This window comes from Triticum urartu, chromosome 1A (assembly GCF_056163025.1).
Source record: "Triticum urartu cultivar PI428250 chromosome 1A, HENAU_Tu73, whole genome shotgun sequence".
Taxonomy (NCBI): domain Eukaryota; kingdom Viridiplantae; phylum Streptophyta; class Magnoliopsida; order Poales; family Poaceae; genus Triticum; species Triticum urartu.
This window is the reverse complement of record NC_141873.1, coordinates 265899102-265922835: the sequence shown is the minus strand read 5'-3', so window position 1 is coordinate 265922835 and position 23734 is coordinate 265899102. Positions and strand designations below refer to the sequence as shown.

Genomic DNA, 23734 nt, shown 5'->3' with positions numbered 1-23734 from the left:
CATATGCTTTTGGCAACATTTTATATTATTTTTGGGACTAACATGTTGATCTAGTGCCCAGTGCCAGTTCCTGTTTGTTGCATGTTTTTTGTTTTGCAGAATACCCATATCAAACGAAGTCCAAACACGATAAAAATTTCTGAAGAATTATTTTGGAATATATGTGATTTTTTGGAAGTGGAATCAACCCGAAACGATGCCCGAGGGGCCCACAAGCCCTAGGGGTGAGCCCCCTACCTAGAGCACGGCTGGAAGGCTTGTGGCCACCCCGTAGGTCAGTTGGAGGTGTCCTTCAACCACAAGGAATCTTATATCCGGATAAAAATCGTGTTAACATTTCAGCCCAACCAGAGTTATGGATCTCCAGATATTTAAGAAACGATGAAAGGCTAGAAAACAAAAATGCAGAAACAGAAGAAAACAAGAGAGATCCAATCTCGGAGGGGCTCCCACCCCCCCGCCGCCATGGAGGCAATGGACCAGAGGGGAAACCCTCCTCCCATCTAGGGGGAGGTCAAGGAAGAAGAAGATGGAGGGGGGCTCTCTCCCCCTCTCTCCCGGTGGCGTCGGAACGCCGACGGGTCCATCATCATGACGGCGATCCACACAAACAACTTCGCCGCCGTCATCACAAACTCTATCCCCCTCTATGCAGCGATGTAACACCTCTTCTCCCCGCTGTAATCTCTACTTAAACATGGTGCTCAATGATATATATTATTTCCCAATGATGTATGGCTATCCTATGATGTTTGAGTAGATTCGTTTTGTCCTATGGGTTGATTGATGATCGTGATTGGTTTGAGTTGCATGTTTTATTATTGGTGTTGTCCTATGGTGCTCTTCACGTCGCACAGCATGAGGGGTTCCCGTTGTAGGGTGTTGCAATATGTTCATGATTCTCTTATGGTGGGTGGCATGAGTGACAGAAGCACAAACCCGAGTAAGTGGGTTGTTGCGTATGGGAGTAAAGAGGACTTGATAGTTTAAGGCTATGGTTGGGTTTTACCTTAACGATCTTTAGTAGTTGCGGATGCTTGCTAGAGTTCCAATCATAAGTGCATATTATCCAAGTAGAGAAATAAGTTAGCTCATGCCTCTCCCTCATATAAAATTGCAATAATGATTACCGGTCTAGTTATCGATAGCCTACGGACAAATAACTTTCTTGTGACAAAAAGATCTCTACTAAAACTATCTTAATTATTTCTTTATATAAATAGCCCCTAGCTTTTATTTACGTGTTCTTTATTATCTTGCAAACCTACCCCTTTACACCTACAAAGTACATCTAGTTTCATACTTGTTCTAGGTAAAGCGAACGTCAAGCGTGCGTAGAGTTATATCGGTGGTCAATAGAACTTGAAGGGAATATAAATTCTACCTTTAGCTCCTCGTTGGGTTCGACACTCTTACTTATCGAGAAAGGATACAATTGATCCCCTATACGTGTGGGTTATCTTCTTCTTCTTCTTCGACTTGGGTACAAACCCAAGACCTTCCTTTGCCACAACTTCCTTTTGATTGCTCAAAAGGTCATTGAGGTTCTTCTCACCTTGTATACAAGTCACAAGGCCTTTCTCTAGTTGATCCTTCAACTTGGCATTTTCCTCCACAAGTTGCACATGCTCACAACAAGGGTTAGTAGCATTTGCATTATCAATTAGAATGAACAGAGGGCAAGTTGCAATCTTCTTGGTTAGTTTCACTTGGAGTTGATCATGTGACTCCTTAAGAGAAGAGTGAGCACTCTTCAAGACCTTGTGAGCCTTGTTGAGTATGTTAAACTCCTTTTTGAGTCTATCATGGCCAACCCCAAGTGCAACTTTCTCAGATTTAAGCACACGAGAAAGAACAATAGCATGATCAAGATCTTTTTGCAATTTAGCATGATCAACTTTGTGTGACTCCTCAAGAGTCAAATGAAGACCTCGCCCTTCCTCAAGAGCAATAGAAAGATCTGCAATCTCATCGACATAGTCACGACTATGCCCTTCCAACTTGGAAAATGTATCCTCATGAGACTCAATAATATCATTGGCCTCACCAAGTTGTTCCAAGAAACAAAGTGCTTCTTGGTCTCACCCTTGAGCTTGCTCAAGAACTTGTCAAACTCATTCTCATCAACCTTTACCACCTCACTATCATCTACACAATCCAACAACGAAGGAGTAGCAGTGATGGTGGTTTTGATGTTGGGGGTTACCTTGTTGATACCTTTGGCCATGAGGTACTTGGCAATGAGATTCTCATTGGGATCATCGAAGAGGGACACTTTTCCTGGGGAAGAGGTGGCAATGGCCATGGTTGTCGTCGCCATTCCTTCACCGCTTGTATCTTCATCATCATCGGGGATGTACTCTTCATGTGCCACCAAGCCCTTTTGAGGTATATTCTTGGTGAAGTTGTTCTTGTTTGGAAAGGACTTGGCTTTGTCTTTGCGAATGAGTTTGCCTCCATTGTCTTCCCTCTTCTAATACGAACAATCCACCACAAAGTGACTCACGTTGCCACAATTGTAGTAAGTCCTCACACGTTGCGTGTTCTTCCGACCATTTGACTTGGTCTTAGAGAAGTTGGACCTGAGTTTCTCTTGTTGCCCCAAAATTGCCTTGACGCAAGAGCCATGTGCTCGTGGTAAGCATATTTGGTGTCTTCGGGGCAACACTATTCTTCTTCCTCATATTCTTCTTCTTCTGGAAAGGCCTTGGACTTCAAGGCAAGGTTGGGAGAAGCCTTCTTTGATCGTACACGAGCAAGAGCATTCTCGGCGGTCTTGTTCATGATGCTCATGGCTATAAATTCATCCAACACTTCACTTGAAGACAGGTGTGGAAGTCCGGCCTTTGACGAATCACGGAGGACATAGCCTTGTTGAAAAGCATTATGGCCTTGAGGAACTTGCGCTTGATCCAATTGTCATCCGTATCCTTGCTCGCATGATCTTGAAGAGAAACCACAAGAGTTGTCAACCTTCGGTAGAGATCACGAGGATCCTCATCTTCATTCATCACAAATTCATCGGCCTCATCAAGAACCACCTCAAAGTTAGACCGTTTAATGCTTGAGCTCCCCTTGTACAAGGTTATGATGTGTTCCAAACAATCCTTTGCACAGGGAAGGGCGCAAGTGAGATAGATCTTCGGGAGGCACCACAGGTTGAAGGATGAACAATGCAGAGTGATTGTATTGATTGTCCGCTTATTCTCTTGGGGTAAGATTGTTTGGATCATGCGGGTAGAAACCTTGCTCGATGATTCTCCAAAGGTTTGTTGAGCTATGATTCAAATGAGACTTGATACGAAAAACCCAATTAGCCAAATCACACTTTCCAAGCTTAGGATGAGGACCAAGGTTGTTGATATGCGGTGTAGGGACCGGTCCTCCATAGACCGGGGGAGGGGGAACCGAGGCAAAGGTTCCATCCCATTCTTATTTTGAGGGGAGGAGGTTTGAGTACCTTTAGCTGCTTCCTTGCCGGAATTGGCCTCTGACTCCGATGCAATGGGATTAACCACAAGTAATGAATCGGGAGTAGTTTTCAATCCCTCAAGTAATTCTTTAAACACGGATTTGACCTTGATCATCATAGACGTCTTAAGTGAAGCCATAGCTTCATTTACGTCGTCTCGAGTGATCAGGTTCAACTCCACAGCCTCGGGCACTTCCTCCACTCCATCAACCATAATCTTCGAGTGGTGAAACCCTTAAAGAGAGACGAGGCTTTGATACCAATTGAAAGGATCTATATGGTTGAATAGAGGGGGGTGAATAGGCAACTACCAATTTTTTAACTTTTCATAACAAATTAGGGTTAGCAACAAATAGGTTTTCTATATAAGCTACTAGGTGGGAAATCTATATGATGCTAACAACACAAGCCACACGGGCAAGCAAATGATATAACACAAGTAAATCTTGCACAAAGTAAAGGTAAGAGATAACCACAAGTGGAGACGGTGAAGACGAGGATGTGTTACCAAAGTTCCTTCCCTTTGAGAGGAAGTATGTCTCCATTGGAGTGGTGTGGAGGCACAATGCTCCCCAAGAAGCCACTAGGGCCACCATATTCTCCTCACGCCCTCGCACAATGTGAGATGCCGTGATTCCACTAGTGGTGCCCTTGAAGGCGGTGACCGAACCTTTACAAACCAGGTTGAGGCAATCTCCACAACTTAATTGGAGGCTCCCAACAACACCATGAAGTTTCACCACAATGGAATGTGGCTCCGTGGTGATCTCAACCATCTAGGGTGATCAAACACCCAAGAGTAACAAGATTCGCAAGGGATTAGTGGGGGGGATCAAATTTCTCTTGGTGGAAGTGTAGATCTAGGCCTTCTCAACCAATTCCTAAAGAATCAACAAGTTTGATTGGCTAGGTAGAGAGATCGGGCGGAAATGAGCTTGAGAGCAACAATGGAGCTTGGGGGAGGAAGAGGTAGTCAACTAGAAGAAAGATGACTCCTTTATATAGTGGGAGAAGGGATCCAACCGTTATGCTCCCACCATCCATGCATAAGCGGTACTACTGCTCGGATGAGCGGTACTTCCACTGGCACGGAAGTTTCGGCCACAAGGTTCAATCTGAACATGTTAGGGGGACGGTGATGCCGCCGGAGCGGTACTGCCATTCCCACCAGCGATACTGTCGTGTGGTGTTGAACTGCAGCCATAACCCGTGGTAGTAGGGGAGGGTAGGGTGGTAGAACCGCCCAGGGTGGTACTACCGTAGGAAACTGCTGCTCTACTACCGCTCATGGAACAGACCATTCCAAAACAACAAAGTTAAGCAGTACTCCTCGCGGCACAAGCCAGCGGTAGTTCTGCCGGTGCGGTACTACTGTGGCATGGCACGGTACTTCCGCCTATCCGTAGAGGGTTCAGTAAACCCGTGGTAGTAGGGTGGTGGTTATGCCCGCAGTACCGCAGGAGCGGTACTACCATGCATAACTGCCGCTCTACTACCGCCCATTCACAAAACCATCAAAATAAGTGGAAGTGGGAGCCGAAATGCACAACGGTAGTACAGTCGGAGCGGTGCTACCATGGGGCGGAGCGGTACTACCGCTTAGCCTATTCTGACAAGGTCTAAACACAAAGGAGGGACAAGCTCAAATGTCAGGAAAGAACAAGGGTGGAAAGAGAAAGTGTACGTGTTGATTCCACCCAAACCTTTCCGAAGAGGACCCCCTCTTAATAGTATGGTGTTCCTACAACTCAAGTCCACTGAGAAATAAACGCAAGAAAAACATCGTCTTCATAATAATCCCGAGGGGTACAAATCTTCTTGTGCCATAAGATAGGTTATCTGAAATGCTCAATGCACACGATTAGTCTACAAAAGCATTGTCATCAATCACCAAGACAACTAAGGTAGAAATATGCCCTATGTAGGATCAAAAGTATGTCTAGAGGGGGGTGAGCATCACCCTTTAATGAGAACGGAAATAATTTGAGAATATAGTAATAGCGAGTTTTATCATCATGAGTAAAAAGGGTGGCTATGTCATTCAACTTAGTAAGATGTGCCACAACAGTTTCAGTTTCATAAGCATGGAAAGGAACAAATTCAACCAAAGTAATTAACCATGGGTCGACAGAGAATTCATAGTCCTTATCATCAATAAAGATAGGTGAAGTAGCAAACTTAGGATCATATTGCATTCTAGCATTCAAGGATTCAAGGATTTCTCTTTACGCTTGCATAATAATTTCTCTAGATCATCTCTATCCTTACAACCAAGAATGTCTCTAGTTGTCTCTTCATTCATAACATAACCTTCTGGTAACTTAGGCAATTCATATCTAGGAGGGAAAGTTCTAGTAGGTGTCTCAAGATTTTTAGTTTCAAGCTCATCATCAGTTTCAACAATATCATGATGTCTTACTCTAGCAATTTGTTCATCAAGAAAATCACCTAGTGGCACATCATCATCAAGAAAGGTACTAGCATCATCATAAGTATCATTCATAGCATAAGTAGCATCATCAAAAACTTGCGACATATTAGGATTAATAGCATGTAGTGGTGTTGCAAGTTTACTTATAACAAAAGGTGAATCTAAACCAGAGCTAGATGGCAGTTCCTTACCTCCCCTCGTCTTAGAGGGAAAAATCTTAGTCTTAGCATCACTACAAAAAAAATACACTTTCGTGATGATATGTGTTTGTCACAGTAGGTCGCGTTTTCTGTCATGCATGTACATCCATGATGATTTATGACAGAATCAAGATAGTCATACCTGTGCTGTCGTAGAAGTGTTCCATGACATTACCAAAATTATCATCACGGAAGTGTCCACTTCCATGACGATAAATCACGCGTCACAGAAGTGCTTTCGTCAAGGGTGACCGACACGTGGCATCCACCGTAACAGAACATCGTTAAGCTATCGGGTTGGGCTTTGGATCCGATAACCCGTTAACAGCCCCGACCAATGGGGATTTTCCACGTGTAAAATCATCATTGGCTGGAGGAGACACGTGCCGGGTCCGCGTTGGCACAGGTGTCACTCATCCAATGGGCGAGACACGCCTATGATATGTTGACACATGGACCGGCCCATCAAGTTTAAATGGGCCGGCCCAACTAAAGGCCCACAAGATTTTGCGGACCATAATGGGCCGGCCCAGCTAAAGGCCCATGAGATTTTGTGGACCATAATGGGCTGGCCCAGCTAAAGGCCCACAAGATTTTGCGGGCCATAATGGGCCGGCCCAGGTAAAGGCCCACAAGATTTTTGTGTGCCATAATGGGCCGGCCCAGGTAAAGGCCCACAAGATTCTTGCGGATCATAATGGGCCGGCCCAGCTAAAGACCCACGAGATTTCGCCGACATTAATGGGCCGGCCTAGCTGTAGGCCCACAAGATTTTGAGGACCCTAGTAGGCCGGCCCATTAACTGGCTGCCATGTTTTCGGCCAAATGCCGGCCCATATTTGATTCGGTCCATTAATGGCCTGCCACGCTCCGGGCCTAATAGTGGCCCATATGAGATCCGGCCCGTTAAAAGCCTACCACGTTCTGCGCCAAATTACGGCCCAGATCAGGTCTGACCCTTTAAGAGGCTTTGGGCTCAATTATGGCCCATATCAGATTCGGCCCGTCAACTGGACACTATGCTTTTGGGCCCACTTGCTAAAGGCCCACTTAGTAATTCGGCCTGATATTAGTTTTGGCCTGTTAAGGGCCCGTTTAACATTTCGGCCCTATATTAATTTCAGCCTGTTAAAAGCCCGTCATATAGTTGGGCCTAACTACGACCCAGTTTGCATCCGGCCTGCTCGCAGCCGATATCTGATTGGGCCAAACAAGGACCGAGACAATTTTGGCCTGTTAAAAGCCTGTGATTTGATTCGCACAATCATGGGCCGGGGTTCATTTCGGGCTGCTGCCGGCCAGTGAGTTGTTCGACACGTTTCAGGCCCAACCTACATCGTGATTGCATGACGGCCCGATTATGTACCGTAATTTTATGGTTTGGCTGGTTTACTGCGAAGACAGGATATATATACAGTAAAATAACTGCAGCATCATGAATAAGAAAAAACCTAGACTATACAATAAAGAAATTACGGCATATTACATCCACTGGGCATCAAAGTTCGCCACTATGATAATAAAGCACAAGCAGACAGCAGATTACATACACTGGGCATCAAAGATCACCACCAGTGCAAATAAAATGCCGACAAAATAATATACAAAACCGACAACACTTCAATAGAGCTCAAGAAAGGTTAGCCCTGCTGGGGAGCTGCAGCGCAAGCAGCTGAGCAAGATGATGAGATTGCGCTTGTTCAACACTTATATCTTCCTCACTCTGAAAGATAAACAAGCAGACAGATGACATGTTTTGCACATAAAAGTATTAGTGCTGACAATTCATCACATTTCTTACTGATGAATAAAGTGACACAGTTTAAAATTGCATTAACACAATATGGTATTGTTCAGGTCAAGACATGGTAGGAAATGACATTGTGAAGGAGTTGGCAGCTTCACAACACCACTGGATTACAGATCAAGAACTCATAAGTATCAATGGTTAGTGTGCTGTCAATTTATACCATTCCAGATTGGCAAATAAAGAGACGGTTTAAATAATAGTAGAATGACATGACATTGTTCATAGTTAAGACATTGCAGAATATGACATTGTGCTGTAGTGGGTAGGTTCACCACACCACTGGATTACAGATGAAGAAGAGAAGCAAACATGCAGTGCAAAAGAAGATCACTTACTTTGTATAGTTTAATTTACATGGTATGAAGAAGGAACTTGGTTGTACAACTAAAAACTTAAATTGAGAATGGACAAACTTTTGTTTATGAACTACATAATAAACTTTAAACAAGCAATTTGATGCAAACACCAAAAATAAACAGTTGTTGCAGTCATGCCTAACCAAAATATATACAACAAAGTTTGAAGGGTTGAGATGGACAAACTTACATTATTGGTGAAGATAGGCTCTATAAAGGCCTTGTCCATGCTAATGGGGGGGCAATTCAAGAAGTTTACCACAGAATCTTCTTCAAAAGCAGTGCCTTTATTCTACATTTTGTTAAGAGTAAATATAGATGTGATAATATATGAAAAAATGGAGAATATTTAAGATAAGATGAAGAGTGATGCTACATAACCAAGTAGCTATAAATGTAAGTGTAGCGATACATGCAAAAGGTACAGCCAAGAGCTATGCACAACTAAACTTCTTCACTACCAACCTTATGGTAAGAGTAAATATAGATCTGATGTGTAGAAAATGGAGGGCAAAGGAAAATAAGCTGCAGAGTGATGATACATGAACAACTACCTGTCATTATAAGTACACTGATAAAGGACAGCATGTACTTACAAGAACAATGGAGAGCTAAAAAACATTGGCATTGGATATATTCTACACTAATGTAACCATTCATATAGATCAGATAATTTGGAGCGAACAATTGATAAGCAAGCTATCATGCATACTGCTGTCACATAATGAACCAGGTATGTATGCAAGTATAGTGATACAGGACAACAGGTACTAACAAGAGCAAAGCAGCGGGCAACATATTTGCGATATCCTGTTGTTCTTGTCAAATCATAATTCTTCTTCGAGCAGATTTCCTGCAAAAAAGATCCGTAAAGCACATGCGGAGAAGTAGAAGTTCAAATTGTCACATGATTTCATAGACAATACCTCATCCTGGGAATGAGACCGATGCATAACAAGGTTTTTCCATTCAATGTCTTCTAAATTTAGCACAGGAGACTTCACCGGAAATTCTTTTATAGACTTGCCATCTTGCCATCAAAGTGTGATTTCCTCAGGTAACACCGATACTGCTGCAATGCTTCCTTGAAAAGCACAAGCAAGCTTTGCTCGTCATGACTATCCAGATTGACCCTCGCCTAGTTACAACAATGTAATGTAAATCATTGATGTGTTCAATCAGCAGAAAACAGGAAAATAATAACCATGAATAATAGCACTTACACATAAGTTGGACAGGAAGATGTGAAAATGGTGTTTGTCTTCACAATAATCTTCCCATGATGGGAATATATGCATGTAGTCCCTAACAACATTGAAAGCATTGTATTTTAAACTAGGAATAAATGGAATGTGGTTCCAATCTGCAGGAATTGGCCGCCTCTGCAGTTGGGATACGTCTTCGGCCGGTGGACTTGCTGTACTTTTTGCTGGAGTGGGATTTTTCTGTGGTACAGCTGGTGCTATGGCAAATGAAATCGGTATACCTTTTGCTGGAGTGCAGGTCCTGTGTGGTGGGGCTAGTGGTGTGGCCAGTGAAGTATGGGTACAGTCTGCTGGAGTCGGTTCTATGTTTTGTGTCACTGGTTGTACAACCAATATAAGTGGGGTGCTGTCTGATTTCTCCAGCACCACCATGTTTTTCAAGGACTTTGCTGGTGCTCCTTCAGGTTCGGCAATCACCCTCTTCCTTTTTGATGCCTGATGCACAAGAACAACATTTGAGTGAAAAAACATGGTATGATGACAGATGTAATATGTATTGATAATGGATGGGCATGGCATCTCGACATATATGATGAGTAAACTAAGCAGATGGCGGTGCAACAAAGTAGAAGAAATGCAAGACAACATATGCAAGATACCCGCAATCAATAAAACATTGCCAAATTAGAACAGGCACCTTGATGGGTGAACAGGACATGCCATCTGCCTTTGACTCCTCAAGGTTAGAATAGTCATTAGGATCATATTCTGAACAAGAATCAATAGGTGGGGACCGTATGAGTTTCATTGCATCCAGAATGGAACTCAATGCCTTGGTGCCAATTTTGTAAGTCATTGCAGTGTTTAGCTTCAAGAGTGGACTGCTGCTAGTGCGACACAAAGCAGCTACACAGATCATAGTGTAGATATAACAGGAAAACCTTAAGCATCAGAGTAAAATCAGCAAAGTGGAACTTGCTGGAATATATGTGCTAGTATTGCCGGTACGGCTAGAAAGGCTTCGGATACCAGCTCTCTTCAAGTGAAGGTGCGGTACTGTTAATATCAGTGTAAATCTCAAAGGCAACACAACTCCCCGCATTTCCTTGCTATTCTTATAGGATTCAAGTGGGCAGGCCAATACAAATCCTATTCCTATGTTTACAAGATCCTACGAATTAAAGAGGCTCAAAGTGTCCATCACAACCGACCGTATAGACCTCTACACTGCAAATGTCCCTGCTCATCTTCAATACAAGGAATATACTGTACTACTATCATACTCCCTCCGTTCCAAAGTATAAGTCTTGGTAGAGATTTCCACTATGGATCACATACAGATGTATCCAGATACATTTTAGAGTGTAGATTCACTCATTTTGCTCCATATGTAGTCCATGGTGGAATCTATACAAAGACTTGTATTTAGGAATGGAGAGAGTACATATTAAAGAAGAACGGAAGAGGAACATGGTAAAGAAGAGCAAGCAAATTTTGGATAATAAAATGTTGGTTGCGCAGTGCCCACACATGATGAACCAGAGCGCATTAAGAATGCAACTCCCAGCTGTCTCTTGACCATTTCAGGCGGTTGGATGAAGATCCTACGTCTCCTAACCCTTCTTCTTCCTCGTCTCTGATTCTTCCCATACAGAACACCGCACGGGCCGCCGGCCGGACCACCGGCCCCCACCGCCTGTGTTCCACAGCCACCCCCAACCCCCACCCGCATCGAGTTTTCTTTGTTCGGCGAGGACCCACAACCACCCGAGCCCCTTCGATCACACCGGCGAACTCCGGCGAGCTCTGAAAAATCGACTGACCCAATTTTGAAATTTAGTCTACTGTGATTTAACCGGTGTGGAATATAAAAGGGGAAAATCATAAGCATTGGGAGTATAGTGTTGAGCGTGCCATGGTGGATCTAAAGGTGCAAACTGGACAAAGGCAACTTCACAACCAAGACAAGAAATCAGAGTAAAGCAGTGGCGATCTATTTTCTTGCTGCGATAAATAAGTTGAGCAGATACGAAAGAGTACCACCTCTGGTGCGGCGCCGTGTACGCATCTGCTGAGAATTTGACGGTGTTGCAGTAGCGATGGTTGTCGGCGGTGCGTAAGCAGATCTAGGAGGGTAGACGGTGGCGGCGGGGCGCGGTGGACAAGACGGTCGTAGGAGCGGCCCCGACAAGGTGGACGACGGCGGGGATGAAGCGAGAGGACTGGATGCAAGGATCCCGGTCCAAAGCCGTGGATGAGAGAGGTCGATCTCTTGTAATGGACGGCGGCGACGGGGTATCAGCTTCGACATGGTGGAGGAGGACGGCGGTGGATGGGGTGGCGGACGGCGGCGGACGGAGGAGGGTGGGGTGGAGATGGTGTTTTGGCGCCCACGGAGTACGAATGGAGAAAAGGGAGGTAGAGAGGAAGGGGGGAACCATGTATTTAGGGCGCGCTTTTCTCAAATGCGAGGAAATTTACAAACTTAGCCCCCGTTTAAAATTTCTACTACATCACAGCAACATTAGTCGGTTGGGGATAGGACGGTAATCTCGCATACATCGAATATTTGCCGACGAGAGTTTGTTTTTGGCGCCCACCGTGTATGAATATGAATCGGGGAGGGAGTCGATTTCGACCGAGGACACACTGTGTTTTGGCGCCCACTGTGTATGAATCCGGGTGAGAGGCGGTTACGTCATGTTCGGGTGAAATTACAAACCTACCCCTATCGAAACCTATAGAAATCCAGCAGATAGGCTTTGCGTGGCACGGATAGGCAGTAGTGATTTCCATCTCGCAGATTTTGGTTTCGGGCGGTTACTGCGACTTTCCCCGCTTCGTTCAAATTTTGCAGAGTGCACGTTTACCGTGCCAACTCAATTCGAATCCCGTTTGTATTCTATTTTTTCGGGCGGGATCCATTTTCAATTGGAATTACATTCTATATACATCATTTTTTATATATACTTTCAAAAGCACAAGAAAGAATTCTGCTCCTTTATATGTATAATATGATTTACAAATACAACGATCTCGAAATCTTAAGGTTGAATTCGAAAAAATTTAACCAAATTATGTTCTACTAAAATGTATGCATCAGTAATATCTACATATTAAATAACATAGATGTGCATGAATTCACATGAGTATGCATGTTTGATAGATCAATTTTGGTTCGAGTATGGATTACATGTATCATCATCTCGAATTCAAATATTTGAATCCCCTTTTTGTTCACTCCTTTCACACCCATGTTTCTCGCATGCATGCTCCTTCAGGTAGCTATCACTCTCTTTTCTCGAGCTCACCCGCACGCTCACTTCATGTTTCTCCTATCCTCGCAAACATGGTCTCTCGATGTCTCCCTTGAGAAGTGTCACACTCTCCCTATCATTATACATTACACGGTTTTCATTATCTCTCACGTCTCTACTGTTCTCTGGTATCACTCGGTACCTAAGCTTTCTTTTTCACCGCCACACACACAGTCTCCACTCGTCTTTCACTTTGTCTTTCTATCTATGGGATTCTCTCACACACCCTATATGTCTCTACATATGACTCATACCACTAAAATCTCTCTCTCTCTCCTGTAGACACAACATTTGTTGCGGTCTCCTTTTCGTCTCCATCCCAGACTGACATTATTCATTTGTTTACCGATCAGACAACCCCGACTACCGTCTCCTCTCTCTCTCTCTCTCACAGACACACACACACAACTCCTGCTTCCACTCTTCCCGACTACCATCTCTCTCTCTCTCACACACAAAACTCTCGCTTTCGCACCCCGACTCATATTTCTCTCACAAACATTTATCGACTAGCTAGCCTCTAGATAGGTTTATACACCCGCACACTCGTGCTTCCACCATCGCATACATGTCTCTCTCCCGCTCCTTATATCTATGTAGATTTTTCTTCCCTTCTTGACACACGCCCTCTCGATCGTGCACACACACACACTATCGCCTCATTTTAAGCTGATACCTATCGCACACACACTCCTTGTGTCTTTGTCACACATGCACTCCGTCCTCCTCCACTCCCCCTCTCTCTCTCACACACACATGGGCTTTTTGCATCAACTAGCAAGATGTCCATGCGTTGCACGGAACATCAAGATGCATTTGTATGAGTAGTTTATCTTGTTGGGTAAAAGGATGAACGAGGGAAGGCCTTACTTGCAAATGTGGAGAGGGGTGTGGGTATCTTTTTGCAAAATTGCCATAGTTTCCTTCCTATCCGTCAGATATAGATCCGACGGCCTATATTGCAGGATGGCAGGCACACGATCATCACCGACAATGCTTTTTATAAGAGTAGGGATAAAAAAATAGAGTTGGTGATGATGGTGGGCCTGCCATCCTATAATGTAGGTCATCTGATTTATACCTGACGGATAGGAAGGAAAATATGGCAATTTACCCGCACTCTTCACCACATTTGCAGATAAGGCCTTCCCTCGTTCATCCTTTTCTCCCACAAGATCTTGATGTTCCGTGCAACGCACGGGCATCTTGCTAGTAAGAGTAGAAATTAGACATATACCAGTTCTCGAATCTTAAAACCAACAACATTCCTCCCTTATCTCATCAAAACCGCCAAAGGAATATATTTTGAGTGAAACATAACATATTTTTAGTGATATACGTATTTCAAAACTAGACTTTTTTTCTATCAAATCGGTGAATATGTATTAATCTACTTTGATCGTGTGCCAACACATTGGCACATTGCTAGTAGTTATTATAATTTTTTGGACACCGGACAAACTGTGGAGTACATATACGAAGAGAAGAGGCGCACGCACGCAGTCGGCCTCTCGCTGTCTCGCACACATGAGTGTTACGTAAAGGCGACGTTAACAAATAAACCCTAAAACCCTAGGTGCACGATTGCTGCATTCACGGGTACCGGGTACGTGGTGGAGCACCTTTGTAGGAATAGTTAGCTCGCATGATAATTTGATTCGTAGGAGTTGATGGTCGGGGCCACAGGTGAACGACTTGGAGCGCGGTGGCTCGCCAGTTGCCACAGATCGAGTAGCCACGTTTAAAATATCGTTTTTTAGTGGGGTTAGGAGTTCCGATTTTCAATGGTGCGTTATAAGTAGTAAGTAGTTTTTAGAACGATTGGTATGGAGCGAAAATGGAATTCATAGTACTACGTACCTCCTTGGCGTATGGTTGTATGGTTTTTTTTGCGATGGGGGTTGTATGGGTTTATGTTGCGAGATGTTGAACCTGGTAGTTCTAGGGCAAATACTATGGTTTAGATCTAACCCCCCCTCTCTTCTTTAATTCTTTGCCACATCAGCATGTTTGCTATTCCCGTGTGCATGATACCAGCTAAGATACCACCATTATGGCCAGCCTTAGTCATCGCATGCAATAATTTAGTGCACCTTGAAATATGAACATGTGTGGGGTGTGTATGTTTTAGTGACTTGAGACTATACCTAGCCCGACATGCAAGATGACTTATTATGCACTGTTCCCCATACCTGCAGGAAGCCCGTGTGAAAAAATCTGCATGCATGACTCTCCTCCCCCCACGCTCGTCCAATCCGTTGTGACCAACAATATTTTCACCCCTTCGCTTCCCCATAATTTACTCCAGCAAATATGCTCACGTAGCTGTTACTTAACTGCAGGTGCATTGGGTCACTGACATATGGGCCCAACAGGGGTCTGGCCCACATGTCAGTGACGCAACTGGACCTGCAGTTAAGTCGGTGCAGCTCAGTCCATATCTTACGTAGGTGTGCCATTGCTCGCTATAAATACTGCGCCTCCCACGACATCGCTATCTCCTCCCCCTCACATTCATGTTCATCGCTATCTCCTCCCCCTCCCTCTCACGTCGACCACCATGGCATCGCCCCTCCCAAGCCCTAGGAGCCCCTCGCTGCACCGCGTGGATGGTCACGTGTCGCCGTTCCGTTCCTCGCCGCCACTAGTCAAGGAGGACACGTCGGTGTTCCGCTCCTCGCCGCTACGCGACGCATTGCCATTCCGTTCCTTGCTGCCACTAGTCGAGGAGGACGCGTCGGCGTTCCGCTCCTCGCCGCGACGCGATGTGTCACCGTTCTGTTCCTCGCCGCCACTAGTCGAGGAGGACGCGTCGGCGTTCCGCTCCTCGCCGCGATGCGATGTGCCACCGTTCTGTTCCTCGCCGCCACTAGTCGAGGAGGACGCGTCGGCGTTCCCAATCTCGCCAGCACGCGCGCCGGAGGACGCGTCGGCTCCCCTCTACGAGGAGAACGCCGCGCCGCCCGCCGAGCCCCCCAGCCTTGAGGAGCTTTGGAAAGAAATGGATGTCGCCTTATGGGAGGTTTTGCCTCCAGCAGAGCGCGCTAAAATAGAGGCGGAGAAGAAGGCCAAGGAAGAGAAGTGCACCACGGAACAAGCTACCTGGGAGGCCTATGTCGCGTCCGACAGAGTCAGGCAATTGGCTAATTGGCAGAAGGCTCGTGCGAGGGCCGTGAGGGTGGCGGAGGACGCCCGTGCCGACGCCCTGAGTGCAGTCGGGCCCAAGCGCCTCATCTACGCTTGGCGGTACGTGGACCGGGTGCACGCTTCCAGCGAGGAGGTGTACCTGTTGGCGCCGGATCACCACACTGGTGAGATCGTGCTCGCCTGCCGGCAAGCCGCCAATCAGCACCTCACAAGTTGCGAGGCTGAGGAAGAGGCGTTGTGTCGGCGCGCTGGGAAACGACCGCGCACCATGGCACTCGTGGCACGCCGCAAGCGCTCCTGCGAGCGTCGTGGCTTTTAGGAGGAGTATAATTTTTGTTTCGTAAGGCGATCTCATTAGTTTTGGGATGCAAATGGTTAATCCCGAACGTTCAAGAATTTTTAGCGTCCTTAATTAAGTATGTAAAAGGGAAAGTTTGAAAACCTTGTGTATTTGTACGCATTTTGCAAGTACGTGCATATAGCACAAACTTTACTATATACTATCGCACAACACGTCTCTCTCGATATATGCTTGCAGACTGTGCTACTCCCTTCGTCCAGGTCAATAAGTCATCTTTGGTTGTGCACCGTGACCAAGAAGGAGGGAAGACTTATACACCTAGATGGAGGGAGTACTACGGCCTCTCAGCATCACAAGCATGTCCCCTTTTACAAGGCCCCGCGTTAGAAAGGTGCATGCATGCAACCATTTCATTGGTTGTATTGAAAGCTATTGTTGTTGGTGCCATGGCTGAAGAGTTAATGAACTTCATGTGTGCTTTTTCATTGGCTGCATGCATGTGAGAGAGTGCATTGGGAGTGGAATGGAAGAATTAATGTGAGCAAATTACTATGTGTCTTGGTCTAAGAGAAGTTGTCTTTAGGCCTAATAAACCTGGACGGAGGGAGTACGTGCAAATGCACGTTTTAACATTACGATGCGGTTTTTGTAAAAGTAGAAAAACAACACTAGTCAAGCTTGTGAAACGATTCAATGCAAAACAAATGCAAAAATGCTCGTTTGATTGTTTACTTTTAGCTTCCTTCTCTGTGGTTATTTCTCTGTCGTACTTTGTACGGAGTATCTCACTGGTTGAAAGGCATGCAAATTCCCAAACCGCTTCCTACACCCTGTATCGAATTTTTTGCCTAACAAGTTGTGCCGTGCAATTGGAATTCCAACTTGAGTACTACTACTAGTAGGAGTACCAGGGGCCAGTTCTTTTAGGCTTCTAGATTAGTAATCCCATAACTACTACCTTCGTCCTGGTTTATTGGTCCCCATTGTAATCCGTGTAAAATTTTGATCATAAATTTAACTAATGAAATGTTAGTGCATGTCACATGCACTACTCCATCCGTCTAGGTGAGTAAGTCATCTTAGGCTGTGCACCGTGACCAAGGAGGAGGAGAAAACGAGAAATGTTAATGTTTATTTGCTAATTAATAGTATTGCATGCAATGAACTAACCACTGCATGTCGTTTTTGATATCTCAAGTCATTAAAAGCATGCACACTATTTATCTATTATTGGTTGATATGTCAAGAAACAAGAAACGAGGTAGAAGTTAATGCACCGCGTCTAAGTGTTTTGGGATTATTTGGTTTTTGTAAGATGACTTACACACCTAGACGGAGGGATTACAATGGTGAGGAATAAACCAGTTAAATCTTTAGTCAGAATTTAGCACAAATTACAATGGTGAGGAATAAACCAGGACGGAGTAGTAGTTTAGAAGCCGAAATAAATGAGTAGTACTCTCCACTGTGACTAGTCTTGTGGGAAAAGCTGGGGAAACCGCCAAAAGAACTGGCCCTAGGAGTAGTAGCTAGGGATCGAGTGTGTGAGATGAACCGGAGAAAGTAAATGCAGAGAGATGAAATGCAAAAAAGATGGAGGGATGTGATGGTTGCTTGTCCGTTTATTTTACCAGGCCACTTATTACTGGGAGTGGTTGGGTTTTGTGATATGACGGCTTTACTGCCGCGCCAAGAGCACCCGTACATCGGCCTCGTGTCAGTGTCAGCGTCAGCGGCGGCGCCCCTGACGCACATTACAGAGATGGGGCGGCGGCCTGCGCGGGCCTCGCCGGTGCCCACAATCAAGAGGAAGACGATGCCGTCCTCCTCCGAGACTAGCAGGCGGCGGTGATCCTCTAGTGAATCCGGCATGGTGAATGGGTAGCACGTCTCGTACTTGATGTTTTCCGCCAAGGGCCAGCAGTGACCGCTGCACGCATCCGTGAGGTGATGCACCATGTCCGCCGGCGAGCCACAAAACGGCATCGGGCACTCATAGCAGTGGACGAAGGGCTCCTTGGAGGCATCGACCAGGCCGTCCATGAAACGGGAGTGACTGTAGGGGACGTTGCGCCAGTTGAATATATGAGCAAGTTACTACGAGATTTAATCCGAATAAGCACAAAATAAATCATGACGGCTATAACAGAGATGAAACTAATCATGTGGACTAGCATAGTAGTAGGATACAGAGTAGAAACATGAATTCTACCACGATTTCGAACAGGAAGGACAAAAACACATACGGTGCAACGGGAGCAGCACCGCTGGCGTTGAGGTTGTCACCCATGTCCAAACACCATGTAGACACGGTCTTTGAGCACGGTTCGTAGTCGTTCCACGCTCGGGCATTGAAGTTTTTAACTATTTTAGATTAGAATATACTACTCCTCCGGTGCTAGTAGTAGAGCAGAGTCCTACTCTACTACTCTACTCAAGCAAGTTAGGGCATAGCACTGTAGGGAGTACCAGTATTGTGATCACTCAAGCAAGTTGTCTGGCATCGACATGACCTTACGCTGCTGGTATGTGTCTCGTAAGTCAAGCGGCGTGCTGTAGTCATCATCACCTGTCCACTTCCCGCAGCACATATTTGCTTCTCCATCTTTGTCCGCACGTAATCTCGTCCAATCTTTCATCCCCGCTAAGGCGCCTCCCCCCTCGTCCGAAACCCAAGCACTAACAATGGCAGAACCGAGCAGCGTCCGCCGAAAGAGTGGCTGGAATTCGCTCCCCACAGAGGTAATCAAGCTCATTGTTTCTCTTGTGGACAATCTCAGTACCATGCCGCTCGCCACGTGCTCATCGGGGATGTACCATTTACTCAAAGCCCTCAAGCCGGAGCTTTTTAAGCCAACTCCTTGCTTGCTGATGCCGCCTGATCTTCAGAAACGGCGTGTCACGCAGCATAACGATCGTAGGGTGGCGAGCATCAACCCCCTTGACTGCGATCCGATCCCCGTCAGCCTCAACTACATTAACGGTATGTACTGGGTCGGCATGAACACGTCTTGGATGGTGCTCGTCGACGGTCGCGGCAGCTAGATGCTCGTGGAGGTCTACACTCGGCGATTGATCCCCCTTCCTTCGATTAACTCTGCACTGCTTTGGCACCGCAACCCACAATACTCGGAATCTTATAGTAGCCAACATGATACCAAGTTTGATTTGCTCAAGGTTGTAATCTGCCAAGTGCCCACAAGATCTACGAATTATAAAGACTTCAGGCTAATTGCGTTCCTCAACCACGGTCTCGCCTATCTGACAGGTCACTGTGGTAAGTGGATAAATCTGCACATCCATCACAGCATCATACATCCTCCATGGTTCTCTGATGCCATTGAACAGAAGGGCTTCATTTACGTTGTCGACTCCTTCTATGGCTGGACGTATTGCTGGCCTACTCCAGTCATCGCTACAAACGACTGTTAGAGCAGTATGTTACTTTCCTATGATATCATGATGGCTTGCTCATATTACTGTCAACATTTGCTAAAAAAATATTCATGCTCATAACATGCTGTTCTTAAGATTGACTAAATCAAGAGCCTTTTTTTATTTGACTCGAACTTGATATGATGTTGTAGGCCGCCTGGTGTCCCTACCCTTCCTAATCCCAGAACCTTTCAAAGAAAAGCGGCATGGCAGTTGCAGGTGGTTCCTGGCTCGATCAGACGACGGCGAAAGATTGATGATCGTTCGCACGTACCGGACGTGTTGTTTCGCGGAATACAATCACAGTCACTGCAAGGTCTTTGAGCAGGATCCCAGCTTCTCTGGGCCTTCAGGAATTTTTGACCGGAGGCTAGTAAGTAGCCTTGGTACACGCTCTCTGTTTGTCGGACTGAATTATCCGATTAACCAGGAGATAACCGACGACAAGGATCATGATGGCAGCGCGTTTTTGTTCATCAGGCAAAACTGTGTGTACACAGTGCACCATGCGTATCTGCATGCACCATACCCTAATATGTGCCACCACGCTCTGCAACCCAAAGTAGGAGAGAGGGTCGCAAGTATCAGACTTCGACCTGCTGGCTGGAGTTTCCCCCGTCAGGCACCCATCTAGTTCAAGCCGTCAGCCAATCTCCACAGCTTAATAAATAGTAACGTCTAACTAAGCCAGTTAGTTAGATGCGTACACTTGGTGTAGTAGGATCTTTATTTAGTTTGATGCATACACTTGTTCTTTTTTGGTAGCCCTTTTGTAATGATGGCTGATGTTTGGTTTGGAAGAGAGAGCTGCGTCTTCACTCTTCTGGCCTGCTTACTGCTTCTGTTGCACCCCAGCCCTGGTTGCTGCTGCTGCTGTTGTTTTCAATGTACAATCAGTAGTATATTTCGTCTGTTGGTTAAATAAATGTGTTGTTAGAACGACAAACACAATGTTTTGGAAGTCGTTGCACGGTTCGATCCTTTAGTGCCCCGTACCGTACGTAGCGCATACTATTTTTCGTACGGAACACATTTTCCACTTGTTGATAACATGCAGCCCACTGATGAAGGCCCAATAGAGAAGCCCATAATTAACTGGAAGGGAGGCTCTCACATGAATCCGGCCCAGGTACATGCTCATGGTCCCCTAAACATAAATAAGTAAATAAATAAATAAAGCTAAATGCTCGTGCACCAGTTCTTTGGGAAAATAGATAGCCCAATATTTCTTTTTGAAGAATACCCAAGCTAGGCTTATTTGTTTTCTCCGAATTACTGGGCTGCAAATCTTTCAAGATGAGGAGGGATGCATTCCGGCCTGGCTTAAGAGTATGGTCAATGTTTGTTAAAAGTAATATCAAAAGGGGTTGAAAATTCCAAAAAAATTATAGCAAATGGGATATAAGTTTCTTTTTTTGTTTTTGTTCTTCACTGATATCTTATACGTATTTCATTGGATTTAACATGACATAGTACTAATTTATTTTTAAATTTTTTTTAGTATGGCTATTAATTTTTGGATTAAGAATATTTTGTCCCCGAGCAAAAAATTGCGAATTTTCAAAATTTCCCACATATTTAGTTAATTTTTTGACCCGGGTACTGACCAGAAAATGGCCAGCAATTCTAAAAATGGAAAACATGCTGCAATAAATTCCATATGAATTAGAAAATGAGTAAAATTTATAAAAATAATAGCAAATGGGCTGTACATGCCACAGATTTCGAGACTGACTTGTTTACGCAAGGCTTTGTCAGTGAACACATGATTCTAGCAGTAGTGACTATTGGATGTCCATCCAACGGCCGACGTGCTTCTTCAATCTCTGATCTTCCTGCTCCAGCCGCCTAAACTAGCGCCGGCGGGACTGCCTGCTCCCTCCTCTTGTGGCCCGCTGTGATGCCGCGCAGGCTTCCCCGGCCCGTCCTACTCCCTCCGCTGGCCTGGCCGCACGCAATCAACTGCCTCCTTATTACGCGAAAAAAATGATTCCTCCCACTGATATCTGGGGCGCACCGGTTGGGAGGCTGACCTGTGGGCCTACTAAGTTGACGCGTATGCAGGGCTTGTCAACTTAGTCAACAAACGATTCTAGCAGCAGTAACCGTTGGATTTGAATCGAACGGTCCTGCTGCTTCTTCAATCGCTGTTCTTCTTGCACCAGCCGCCCAAACCAGCGCCGGGGAGACCGCCTGCTCCTGCCTCCAGTGGCCGGCTGTGCTGCCATTGAGGCCTCATCGCCCCCTACTACTCCCACCGCTAGCCAGGCCCTGCGGTGACGGCAGCCTCACACCGCAGCCGAACCAGTGAACCCTCGTACTCCTCTCCGCGTGGGCATCCACTGCTGCGTCTTCCCCGACTCCGCGTCGTCCCCTTCCTAGGCCTCGCCGTCGTCCACCACCTTGGTGCTCTCGGCGCGGCGTGGTCAACATGGTCAACGACATTCCATCAGAAGAGTACTGTATGTGGAGAGGCTGACAGCTGGGTCCACGGCCACAACCCAGTTTTTTTGTGATTTGCCAAGTAAGTCCCTTTGTCAGGCCTGTTGGGCTGCAAATCTTTCAAGACGAGGAGAGCTTTCATTTAGCTGGCCGAGAAAATGGCCCATCAGTAATGAGAAATGGGCTGTACATTTTTAAAACACATCAAATCAGCAATTAGTTTCAAATATCTTTTTTTTCATTTCGAGATTTTAAATTACATTAATTTTTATGCGTGGAGAATTTGTTGGATTTTATATTGATATACATTTATTTTTAAAATTAGTTTGAATGTGAGTCAAAATTTCGGGATTAAAAACAGTTCGGACCGCACCGAAATATGCAAAATTTCGTATAATTTTTTAACCGTGGCCACAATATGGGCTGTAATGCTAACAAAAAGAATATGGGCTCCAAAAAAACCTTAATAATTAGCAAATGGGCTGTAAATTATTAGAAATAATGGCAGATGGGCTGTATGCTGTTTTCCACAGATTTGAGGCTTTCCTAAAAAAGGTTGACGCACAAGCAGTGACTGTTGGATGGCCATCCAACGGCTGTCGTGCTTCTTCAATCTCTGCTCTTCCTGCTCCAGTCGCTCAAACAAGCGCTGACGGGACTGCCTGCTCCCTCCTCCCCGCGCCGGCTCTGCTGTCACTCAGGCCTCACCGCCCCACCGTACTCCCATCGCTGACCTAGCCATCCCTCTACTCACCCACACCTGCTGTTATTCTCCGGCGATGGCAGACGAACCAGTAAACCCTTGTACAGTCGTACTCCCGTCCGTGTGGGAAACAACTGCCGAGTCTTCCCTGCCTCCGTGTCGTTCCCTTCCTAGGCCTCGTCGTCGTCCACCGCCCTGGTGCTCTCGGCGCGGCCTGGTGAACATGGTCAACGACCGACATGCATCTGAAGTGGACTGTACGTGGAGCGGCCGACAGCTAGGTCCACGGCCGCACGCAAGGAAATGCCTCCTTATTATGCACAAAATAATGATTCCTCCACCTGACATCAGGGACCCACCGAAAGGTCCTCTGTATTTCGTGAAAAAAACGTTACTGCCGCTAACAGCTCGGACCCACCAACTATATCTTCGCACGCAAGGAAGTGCCTCCTTATTACGCACAAAAAAATGAGTACTCCCCCTGTTAGCTGGGACCCAGTATAGTGGCAGGCTGACTTGTGGGCCTACTAAGTTGACGGGGACGGAGGGCTTCGTCAACTTAGTCAATATGCACGATTCTCGCTCCAGTGACCGTACGATGTCCATCCAACGGCCGTAGTGCTTCTTCAACCTCTGGTCTTCTTGCTCCAGCCGCCCAAACCAGCTTCGGTCGTGTCTCATGCTCCTGCCTCCCATGGACGGCTGCGATGCGGCGGAGGCCTCACCGCCCCCTAGTACTCCCACCGCTGGCCAGGCCATCCCTCTACTCACCCACACCCCCTGTTATTTTGCGGCGACGGCAGCCTCACACAGCAGCGAACCAGTGAACCCTCGTACTCCTCTACGCGTGGGCATCCACTGCCGCGTCTTCCCCGGCTCCGCGTCGTCCCCTTCCTAGGCCTCGCCGTCGTCCAC

General features: G+C 46.0%; 1 pseudogene; it reads right to left on the bottom strand.

The window, feature by feature from the left end:
* Positions 1-1918: 1918 nt before the first annotated feature.
* LOC147990805 (uncharacterized) lies at positions 1919-2793 on the bottom strand (annotated as a pseudogene).
* Positions 2794-23734: the final 20941 nt, after the last annotated feature.